Source organism: Oxyura jamaicensis, chromosome 15 (assembly GCF_011077185.1).
Source record: "Oxyura jamaicensis isolate SHBP4307 breed ruddy duck chromosome 15, BPBGC_Ojam_1.0, whole genome shotgun sequence".
Taxonomy (NCBI): domain Eukaryota; kingdom Metazoa; phylum Chordata; class Aves; order Anseriformes; family Anatidae; genus Oxyura; species Oxyura jamaicensis.
The window spans coordinates 837,513-846,096 of NC_048907.1; the positions used below are offsets into that span (position 1 = coordinate 837,513).

General features: G+C 52.6%; 1 long non-coding RNA gene across 1 annotated transcript; it reads left to right on the plus strand.

Moving 5' to 3' along the window:
* The first annotated feature begins 4,427 nt into the window (after positions 1-4,427).
* On the plus strand, positions 4,428-7,183 carry LOC118174687. Its single transcript, XR_004754738.1, has 2 exons — positions 4,428-4,615; positions 5,565-7,183. It is a non-coding gene; the product is annotated as an uncharacterized LOC118174687 (long non-coding RNA).
* The last annotated feature ends 1,401 nt before the right edge of the window (positions 7,184-8,584 follow it).

Sequence of the window (8,584 nt, forward strand, 5' to 3'; positions counted from 1 at the left end):
TGGCATCGAGCAGTGGCAGCAATTCTGTGTCTCCAGGCTCCCACCACGGGTGCCAGGCACCCGCCTCTGTCCGTGGCTGACCCAGCCCTGCCGTGTCCTCGCCCAGGCTGGCATGGCGAGGAATATTCTTCTTCGTGCTTTGAACAGTATCTGTTCCCAAATCATGTATAAAACATTTGCAGAAACCACTTACTCCTCATGTATTTTTTATGAGTCCGATCCTAAGTTAAAATATATAAACATAAAAATATCAAGAAGTACTTTAGGAAAAAAAAAAGTTATTTCATAAAATATCAGGAGACCAATTTAAAACCTTGCTGAAGCTCCCGCCCGTGTGTGCAGCCCTGCCTAATGGCACGGCATTCAGCGGGTTTCTCCCACCAGCGGGGACTGTTCCCATCATTTATCCAGCCCCTGCCTCTGGCGCTCTGGCAGGCTCAGGCTTTCACACTTGAGAAATAAACCCTATAATTTTATTTAATCCAGGGGATAATCTTTCTATAATGTGCCAGGACAAAGATAGGAAGTTTTATTTCCCGAAGACCAGATTAAGACAGTTTTGCTCTGGCAGAGAGGAGAGCCAAGGCGCCTGCGAGAAGCCAGCAGCGTCCTTTAGAGGCGGCGTTTCCAGCAGCGTCCCCGGGCAGCCGGCGGGGAGGGGGCTGAGTCAGGCCCTGCCCAGCTCCCAGGTGGTTCCTAACCCCGCTAACGAGGAAGAATTTACAGGCAATCCCAGGCCTCAAGATTTATTTTTCCCTTTTCAAGGACGTGCATCCTTGAAGCCTCATCTCGCCATGGATCATTCCAGCCACGGGCAGAGCTTGGCGCCCCGTGGGGCCGGCAGTGCCACCCCAAAGGCTGCTCCCAGCGCTGGATGAAGGGGCAATGTGCAGAGGAGTGCCCGGGTACCCGTGCTTGCCCCTGATTTTCTATGAGCAGCCCAAGTGGAGCATGGACAGGGCATGCCACTGGGACCCCCGCCCCGAAGCCTCTGGGCGGTGCCCCCAGACACAGCCACGGTTGTCCCCAGCCCTTGTCTGCCACCGCAGTGCCACTGCTGACCCCTGGGGAGCGGGGTCAGGGGACACCAGCCCCTGGGGTCCCCCCTTTGCAGCTGTGCCATGCCTGTTCCTGCACACCCCGCTCAGCCTCCTGGGATGCCCCCATAAACTGCCAGCCTCTATCAGTCCGGACTGCCTTTCGCCGTGAAATCCTGGAAAAAAAAAAAAAAAAATGTTTATTTTTTCCATTTTTCCTTTTAATTTGGTCCTGATAAGCCGAGGTGGAGGAGTTAATTGGGGGGAATTACCGTAACAGTCATTGCGTTCCATTTGCTGAATACGTTGTGCGTGCTCGTTTCCTGCAAAATCACCTCTCCGATTCCTACGTTTCCTTCCTCCTGTTTAACTGAAAAAACGAGGTGCAAAGAACCCGACCCCAGCACCGCAGACTTCCCTCCCCGTCCCGGTGCCGCGTGCGCCGCGCATCCGCGGGGGAGTTCCCGGGGCCTGGGCACCTCAGAGCCCTGCTGGAAGCGCTCGGACACGGCGGGATGGGAAACGCCTCGGCCAAAATTACAGCTGGGGTAATTTAAAAGGCCTTTCGTGTCCCCATGCCCTCCGTCTTGTTCTCATTGAATCCTTCCTCAGAAAAGCAGCGTGCCATTTTCCTGTTAGGGCAGTTTTGCTGGAAACCCCTGAGACAAAACCTTGCTTTTGTAGGTAAAAATTGCTACTTTTGTTAATTTTGCCTTTAAGCGTTATTAGTTAAATATTGTTTCTTTAAAAATGTATTTAATTTAAACTAAAATGCTGGAAATTTCCTTTCGAGAGTACTTTTTTTCATGCACATGAATATTAATGCCTTTCTCGGAGAGATCTACTTGAAAAAAAAAGAAAAAGAAAAAAAAAAAAAACAAGAATAAATTAAATACCTACAGATTTTTCTAATTCCTCTTTTTGGTGACATGCCGTCATTACATCAAATTACTGAGATGTGCTCCCATTTTTTTGTGTGTGTGAAAATTATGGAATATAAAGTATATGTAAATGCAGCAAAAGGCTGTGAAGAAAGAACAGGGACAGGAGAAGCATTAGGTATTCAGCCAGCATCGTTGTGAGCCAATTAATCAAGCAGTGGCGAGGAAAGATGCAGAAACGATGAGTTCGCCCTTCATGTTGATGAGGCCGGTCCAGGGCAAATGCTGCTGCACCTGAGCTCATAGTTAGGCATGCAGAAAGGAATCATGGGAATATCTTCACGCCTTTGTCTTTCTCGTGAAGGATGGAAAATGTCAAGCTGTTGTTTGGCTGCATGTGGGAGACTCGCTGAGAATTCACAGTCTGGCGAAGCAGCCTTTAACTCTTTGTGGACAGGCTCTCCCGGCACATCTGCACCGAGCGCCGGCAGCCGCGGCCGCAGGGGGCCCTGCGGGGTCTCGGGGCTGTGGTTTTGGATGGGGGGGGGGTCCGGGGTCCGACTGCATCAGAAATGTTTTCGTGTGCCTCTCCCCGCAGCCTGCGGCACAAAGGGAAGGGGCGCCACGCCGGCAGCGAGCCCTTTCCTCCTCATCTCCTGACCCTCGTCGGGCCCCGCAGCCACGGCCGCTGCTGTCCCCCGGACCCATGCCTGGCTGCGGGACAGGACTGAGCACCCTGCAGCCTGTCTCCCATGGGCAGAAACCTATCCTGATTAAAATAATAATAATTTTAAAAAGCAGTCTCTATCAGGGTTTGGTGCCTCGGGGCCCTCAGCTGTCTGCAGGGGGCTGCTGCCCCAGGCCCCCCAGCCCCACTGCAGGACGCTGGGGGTGTTTTTGGCTGCTGTCCCTGGGCTGGCAGGGGGCGAGGGGTGTGCGGAGAGCTCCAGGGGGCCCTTGGGCACAGGGCAGTGCTGCCCAGAGCCAGCACAGGAACAAGGCACACAGAATTGTCTTTCACAATCACGATCACGCCCTGAGCCTGGCACAGGAGGCCTGGCGGTGGGCACGGGTAGGAAGACACGAGGCCTGTGGACCTTTGTCTATACCCCTCGCTTGGCCGAGGTGCTGCAGAGCTCTGATCCTTCTCCTCACCCACCTGTGGGCTTTGCCCTTTGGTCCATGGTCCCACAACCTGGAGCAGTGTCTCAGCTGCTCCTCGTCGTTGCTGACTTGGTGAGAATTATTGCATCCCACGCATTGCAGATGACGAACTTCTATTTATAATTGCCTGCAAATAGTTTGCTTTTCCTTCGGCATCATGGTTTTGTTGGCCTAAGTTCAGCTCCTGTTCTCAGATAACTCCTAGATGCTTTTCTCTTATCACACCAGTAATTCCCCAACTGCACTGAGCTTCAGTACCTTGCACCTTATCCATAGGATAAACCTTATTTTTCTCAGGTAATTTGTAGCATTTTCCAAGGTTTTTGCCATTCCGATTCTGTCCTCTAATGCCCTCAGAGACTGAAAATTTATTAATTATATTTTTCCCACCATACAGGTCGATAAGACTGGATAGCACTGTACCCAGGCTAAACCTAGTTACGGTTCTTCATTTCAAGAGCAAACCATCGATGACTAGTCTCTGACTGCAGTTTTTCAACTGGTTTTACCCTCACCAAGTAGTATTTTCATCTAGACTATGATTCCTCTGCTTGCTTGTGAGAATGTCATATAAGACGGTGTCAAAAATCTTATTAAAGTCAAGATATGACATTTACTGCTTCTTTTCTATCCAGAAGGCCTATTACCCTGTCGCAGATGAAAATTAGATCGGTTTGCCACGATTTGTTCTTGACAAACCCATGTTGGCTGCTACTCACCCTGTTATCTTCTTGGTGCTTATAAATAGTTTGTTTGATCATTTGTTCCAATATTTTTCTGGGAACTGAAGTTGAACTGACTTAAACTGATTATAATTTCCTACCTTCTCCTTCCCCTTGCAAGGCAGCACCGTGGCTGCGATCGGCACCACCCGGTGCCTCCTGCGCCTGCTCGGGGCCACCAGGAGCCCCCCGAGATGTCACCAGCGCCTGCTCATTCACCACGCCGGCCCGGTCACGGCTGGACTTTTATCGAGAGGGCTCCTGCAAAGGAGTTTCTACAGCCCCCCACCCTTCTCTGCAGCACACTTTGTGCCGTGGTGCTCCCGGCCTCCCACGGCCGTAGGGTGCCCCCGCGGCTGCACCATGGGCACAGCGCACCCGGGTGGGGAGCACGGGGTCCACCGCCCGAGGCTTCTCATTATACAGAGAAGCATTTCCTTGTTTTTAATTAAATATAAAGACTATCTTACGGTTATAATTACTACCAGGTGGCTAAGGATTAAAGGGGCAGCATCAAAGGCTTGCCTGAGAGAAGCAGAGGCCGGGTCTGCCTCCTTCATCATAAATCACCGGGAATTTCTTTTCTCTTGAAACTCTCTGTGGCATGGGGCTGCCTTCCAAGTACTGCTTGGGCGCCGGTTTGGAATTCTGACCCTTACAAAATCCCTCTCCATATTTTAAAACAAGCAGAGCAGAAGAACAATGGTTAATAAATATCAATCCACTGAGATCAAAAGTTTCTGTGAAAGGCTGGGAGACGTGCAGCAGGGTGAAAGCCCTGCCTCGCTTCATTATTGAGAGCCAGGTGAAGGTGGGAAGCTTCTCCCCACCTGGAACTGGGAAAATTGGCATTTCTAGCCCATGGACTCGATGATGGGCTTTGTCTCCTTTCTCATTCTGATTGATTTGTTATTGTCTTTGCTGAAAACAGCAACAAATCCTTCTGCTCCCACTCCTCACTGCTGGCATAGCTGGGGCACAGTGTGCCAGGATGACCCTGGGCTGCGGGGCTGGAGCTGGGCTGGTGCTCAGCTGGGCAGGAGAAGGCGTTGGGGGGACACAGCGAGTGCTGGCCAAGCCCTGCAGCTGCATGGCCCAGCACGGGGTCATGGAGCCCCTAAAATGGGGACTGGGGGAGGGCCACACCTTGCGCAAGGCTGTGTGAAGCTGGAGTGATGGAGCCATTGCAGGTGCGGGGAAAAAGGGTGTAACGTGGTCAAGGCTTCCGTGGTGAAGGAAGGATGGACAAACCTTCCCGGCTGGCTGCCCGCAGCTGGTTTCAGCCCCTCTTGTGTCCCCCCAGCCCCACCTTGCCCACCCTGGGTTGCCCTGCCCTGGAGGGTCCAAGGAGCTGCTGGCACCCGCAGCCCTCAGGGCCACCCAGCTGCCCTGCCACGGGTCCAGCGGCCACCAAGCAGGTTGCCAGCGGCCACCAGCCAAAGCACGGCAGGAGCCTGCGGTGCCCCCGGGGCAGGTGACGGGAGCCAGCGGGAAGCAGCTTGGTGCCTCTCCCAATCGCAGGCTGCCATTTCACTCTGCCTTTAACATCTATTTAACATTATTACATTTTATTTATTATTATTACATTTACATATTTATTATTTATTTATTAATTTTTTTACTTTTATTTTTTACTTTTACTTTATTTTTTAATTTATTTATTTAATTTTTTTATTATTTACATATTTATTATTATTACATTTACATATTTATTTATTATTACATTTTATTTAACATCTCATTTGGTTTGCTCCGCTCAGACCCTGCACAGCCCATCAGCGCGGCGGAGGGAGCTGACAGCCCCGCTGCCCCCGTGATGGATGGCGCCGCGTCCCGCCGCGCCGAGCGGGGGCTGCCGCCCGCTGCCCTGCCCCACGGGCGCGGGGTGCCGCGCTCCTCACACCGCCCGCCCTCCCCGGGGACGGCCAGGCAAACGCACAATAAGCTCTGACACAAATAGTGTTTATAAAATATTGCTCCTCTGGGACCGCCTTGCCTGCAGTCGTCAGGATGCTACTAGTTGCAATAAAATGGAACTGCTCTTTTACTCCTCACCACAATTACTGCCGATGTCTGTTCCTTGACAGAGCGGGGGCTTGCCGGACTGAGCTTTCTCTGATGAGGAAGCTAACTGGGAAGAGAGCTGCTTTTACCTCCCTGCGCAATGCCTGGCTTGCATAAGCAGCCTAATAAACCCTGCACAGTTCTGCGAGACCTTTCGGTGCATACAGAGCAGCCCTGAGACCAGGTTGCGACAGCCAGATAGAAATGTTAGCTCTGCTCCAGAGGTCCGGGGGATTTTAGAGTTGGGATGAGACGCGATCGCCTCGTTCCTTGCTCCCACACATCTTAACGACCACAGGCGGGTTCGCACAAAGGATGGGAACATCGTCACCAGTTTCAGTTCAGCCCCCTTCTGCTGCGCCGCGTCCCCCCTGCAGATCAGGCCCGTCCTGTGATCCCGTGCTGGCAATGTTTACCTACCTCTGATAATAAATGCTGCGAGAGGAAAAGCAAAAAACATCTGCGGGCCAGGAGAACGCCAAGCAAATGGGAGTCCCGTCGCAGGAGCAGCCTGCTCCGATTGCGGCATAATTCATTTTACAATGTATAAGAAAAGTTGAGTTATTGGGACATGTGACATTTATTTAGTTACATATCTCCTGTGGGAGGTTTCTGGGGCCATTAATGTAGTGTATTTGCATGGCTAGTTTACATGCCTTTGCTTGTTATTGCTGTCTATATTCCATGCACCTCACACTCAATTTCAATTCAAAGTTTGGCAGTTGAGGTGTCACGACTAAAAAATGGAATGGCCTCCCTCAGAAATGAAATAATTTTGTTGTTCAGTTCCGAGCGATTTTGTAATTTCATGCTTGTGTATGATAATTTTATGCTGTCCTGCTCCACGTAACTCAGCTCTGCCAAACCCTGACAGGTGATAAATACAATCTTTTCCGCCCGGCATGCGACAGGCCAGTATGAGGAGAAGGGGAAAAAAAAGTGGCGATTTCACATCTGAGGTCTTAGCACAAGCGGAGCGACCGCAGGCCCATTCCTTCATAATTTCACGCCTGGATTCAGGCAGGCGCACCCCCTCTGCTGTGGCTGAAGGACCCAAGGGTCAAGGAAAGTGTCCTGGAAATGGAATAATGCTGGAAAGGAGCCAGCCGATGTTGTGTATGAAGGGAGAAAGTTATGACTTTGGTGTGTCCCCTTCCGAGGGCTCCTGGACGCGGTGCATGATTTAGAGCACAGCCTCTCTCTAATGGAGTTCAATAGAACCGTAACCTTTTGGAGAAATTATTTTTACAAATCTGTTAAACATTTGAAAGACAGCAATTTCCAATAAAAGAATATGAGTCCTTAACATTTATCACCAGGCTACAGATTTTATAACTGTTACTTCATATTGTTCTTGTAAAAAATGTTTCTCCTCCTGAGAGCAGATGAGTCAAAAGACTATTAAGGAAATGCCAGAGGTACAAGGGGGATATAATGGGTGCCAATAAAATGAAAGCAGAAGCAAACCATTTAAATTAAATTCAAGTGGTGATGAGAATCATCATTCCAACTACAAACCCAGAAAGCTAAACACCGCCGGGTAGCTCGCCGCCTGGCTGAGCCAGCGCCGGCCCCGTGCTGCGGGGCAGGCAGGGCTGGACCCCCAGCCTCGGGCACTGCAGAGCGAAGCCGCTGCCAAACGGGGGCTCTGGGGGAGCTGCTGGTGCAGGGACGGAGAGGTGTGACTGGGCTGAAGCTCTCGGAAGCACTAGGAAATTTCCCCACTTGAAGGGCTGAGACACCCGTGTAGGAACAAACGCTTGTGTTAGTGGGAGCGGCAGTGGCATCTCGCGCGTGGCCTTGGCTCGCTGGAACTGCATCTTCTCTCATCCACGCCACGTAGGTGCTGTGTCCTGTGCCTGCTCCTACTCTGCCAGGAGCCGTGGAGGAGTGGGGACAAAGAAAAGAGGGCTCTGTGCCAGGGCTGGTCCCTGGGCCTGGCAGCGGGGAGGAAAGCTGTGCAGGCAGCGCGTCCTTAGGGCCTGGGGGATCCCCTGGGCTGGGGGCCCAGGGCCACGCACGGCTGCTGAGGACGAGGACGGGCATGGGTCGGTCTGCACGGCACCACCGGCTGCCTCCTGACGGGCAGCGAGAGCCAGGCCTGCCCGTCACCACTGCTGGAGTCGAACTGAAAAACTTGGGGGGAAAACATTAAAAGCCATCAGGGACTGCTTTTATTAACAAGCGAGCAGCAGCGCTCCCCTGGCAGGCACCCGGACACCACCCCGCATGGCAGCGCCATCACACCCTGAGCCCCAGCGCCTGCAGCAGCCGGCGCCGCATCCCTCGGGCAGACGGCTGGAGCGGGCGCTGCGCTCCCCTCCAGGAGAGCAGAAGGCGAGGGCTTTCCAAAGGGCCACGGTCAGCAAGCGCCGTGCCCAGCTGCTGGCTGCAGCCTGGGCCCAGCGGGGGGGGAATGCTGCCCCCTCCCCACCGCGCTGGCCGGCGGCCAGCAGAGCTGGGCACCCCGCCACCTCCCATCTGCTTCCCAGCCCCTTGGAGAAACGCCGCTCGCATGTCCACTGCCTTGAGATAAAATCACTTCCAGGGCTGGAGGAGTCAGCGATGGCGATCGCTGGTATCTAATTCTAGAATGTAAGCTAAGAAAAATATTGGCAAAAACGCCGCTCTCCTTCCTCTGTCCTTTCTCTCCCATCTGCACTCAGGCTGTGGGCAGTGAGCTGCCTGGAAGCTGCAGCGTGCCCCGAGGGATGGG